This window comes from Rhinolophus hipposideros (assembly GCF_964194185.1).
Source record: "Rhinolophus hipposideros genome assembly, chromosome: 11".
Lineage (NCBI taxonomy): Eukaryota > Metazoa > Chordata > Mammalia > Chiroptera > Rhinolophidae > Rhinolophus > Rhinolophus hipposideros.
Window position 1 is genome coordinate 77714595 of NC_138057.1, and position 2923 is coordinate 77717517.

Below are 2923 nucleotides of genomic sequence, written 5' to 3' on the forward strand. Positions count from 1 at the left end.
CACTGTGTCTTTTCATGCCACGTGCTTGTTCCATCTCCACAGGACTTTGTTCCCCCATCAAGTTCCCTTCCTTCGTGCCATGGAGTCTGGGACTTGAGCTGTTTCCCTGGGGTCTGGGGTGAGCCTTACCTGGGCAGTGGGAATGCACCCTACTGCACGAGTAAATGCTTGCCCAAGCGGGTGTGGGAGCAGAGCCCTGGGCCCAAATCCTGGTTCTCTCTATCCCCAGCTGTAAGGTCTCAGCTTCCTCATCTAATAAATGGGGACAATCACAGGGCAACTGCCAGGAGTGAAGGAAGGCTGGCTGTGAAGTTGTCAGTCCAGGGCCTGGCACGCAGCAAATGCCCAGGGCTGACTGTGGCAGCCCCTCTGGACTCCTGGGTCAGCCCCAGACTGGACTGAGGGAGTCTTTGGACTGGACTTGGCTATGAAACATGCCCCTGCAGTTTTTAAGGGGTGCGCCCTCCATTCTCCCTCCACTCCACCCGTGTCCCTGTCATGGCGGACTTGGGAGTCTGGGGGGCTGCTGTGCTCGAGACTTCTTAGATACTTCCTTAGACACTCCTGTTCCGGGGCTTCTGTCTTCAGGTGAGTCTTCGCAGGAAAGCAGAACCCTTGGTCTTTCTCCTGGCCCTGGAGGCCTTGCACGGCACAGGAGAGCCGCTGTCCGAGAGCCCTGCCTTGAGCCAAGCAGACCTGAGTTCAGCCTGGGGCTGCCACTTAATAGCTAGGAGACCTGATAATTGACTGCGCTTTTGAGCCTCAGCTTCCTGATCTGAAAAACGGACATAATGATATTTAGATCATAGATTGTGAGATTCATTCGTTTCACGAATATGTCGTGGCTGCAGATTCCTCCTAGTGTGGATGACAGCAGTCGATCTAAATACACCAGAATGTTAGGTAGCGGTACGTATTACGAAGTAAATAACGGCATTTAATTAGAGAGGCTGGTGAGGGGCGTTTACTGGAGCTACAAGGGTCAGGAAAGACACCTTGGAGGACCAAGGGGCAGCTGGGCGAGAGTGGGGAGGTAATGGGAATGGGACATGGAGATGGCTCACGGAAGCAAAGAGGTCCCTCGTCCAAGTCCAGCAGCCTGGAAGCAGGAGTGCGGAGGTGGGCAGTCTGGCCGCAGAGTGACGAGGTGTGATCAAAAAATACAGTGAATGTTAAAATTATTACAGTAAAAGACACATTTCCATTAATCCCCCGCAGAGTACTCCCCCTCGCTTCAAACACACTTGTCCCATCGTTCTTGCCACTTTTCTGAAGCAGTTCTGGAAGTCCTCTTTTGAGAATGTCTTTAGTTGTGCTGTCATGGCTGCCTCGATGTCCTGAATCGTTTTGACCTTGGGGAAGAGCAGAAGTCAAACAGTGTCAGATCCAGTGAATAAAGTGGATGAGGACAACCGTCACGTTTTTATTCGACAGAAATCGCCATATACCAGAAACTGTGTGTGACACAGAGCGTTGTCATGATGGAGGATGATTTACAGCACACTTTAAAACACACCTTCTCTCAACCGTAGCTCACACCTGACTGACTGCGCCGAACAAGTTGAAACTTGTCACACACTGTTACTAAGTAAGGTTCGACGCGCTGCTTCCCTGCCTCTTGGATGGCACGTGGCAGCAGCATTCACCATATTTTTTGATCACACCTCATATGCTCCATCCCGACACGTCACTTCGTCTTTAGTTTTGTTGTAAATGGACGAAAGCCCAGACCCAGGGTGGGCAGCGGCTTGAACTGAGGAAGGCTTTTGAAGGGGGTGACGTTCAGGCCAGTTTGCATGCCACGCCCTGTATGCTGGGAACATCAGGGAGTGGGCAGGAGGCTGTGATGCGGGTGAGGGGAGAACTGATGGGAGCAAGTCCTTGAAAGGCGCCAGCCTGCCCGTCCATTCTACGGGGCGGACGGCAGGCCCTCAGCGCCTGTGATGGCGTGCTTGTGTGTTTACTTAAGAGAAATGTGAGTCTAGGCTACAGGCTGCCCGTGAGGCAGGGTGAGGGGAGGGCAAGACATGGGCTAGGGCTTCAGGGCAGGGTGGGAAGCCTGCTGAGGACCCATGGGATGGAGCAAGGATTCGCACTTCCTGCCCACGCTGTGCTCTGAAGGATGGCTGCTGTGCTGTCATGCCCAGAGGGTCGGTGGGTCCGAAGGACACCTGAGTGGGGCTGGTGCCCAGAGCTGGGGAGGTGGGGTTGGCTTCTCTCCATCCTGGGCCAGAGAGGCCCCAGGGAACGGGGAACTCCAGCTGGCTCTCAGGGTCCCAGGTCACGCCAGGCTCACAGGAGGTGAGGACCAAGAGGCCTCTCCTAAGAGAACAAAAACCCTGCAAGATGGCGTTTAGGTTGGAAAGAGGACAAAGGTGAGGGCTCAGTGCACGAGCCACACCCGAGTTGGTGAGTCCAACAAGTATTAAGTACGTACACACAAGGCATTTGGGGGACACGGAGATGAAAACGGTGAGCATTCTGCCTTCAAATACTTCAACCTGGTGTGGGAAACCGATGGCCGACCAGCTGTGGAGAAAAGGGGATGATGGACTCCAGGGGGAGCTTCGGGAAGGCTCTATGGAGGAGGTGGCATTTGAATGGTACCTTGATTGATGGGCACAGATAAGGGCATTGTGGTGGGGGCCTGTTGTGAGCAGAGGTGGGAAGCGTGGATCACAGGAGGCAGAGCTGGCCTACGGAGGGCACTGAGTGACTTCGTAAGAGAGTCCCACAGCACTACGCAGCCCCTCAATATGCAACACAACTGTCTTTAATTATCACACAATGTATAGGGTTAATATCTCTCTGCTAGGAGGCAAGCCCCAGGTGGGCAGCGACCCACTCTGCTGTATCCCAGTGCCAGGAGACTGGCACGCCACAGGCACCAAGAAACATTCAGTCAGGACCAGGAAGATGTTTA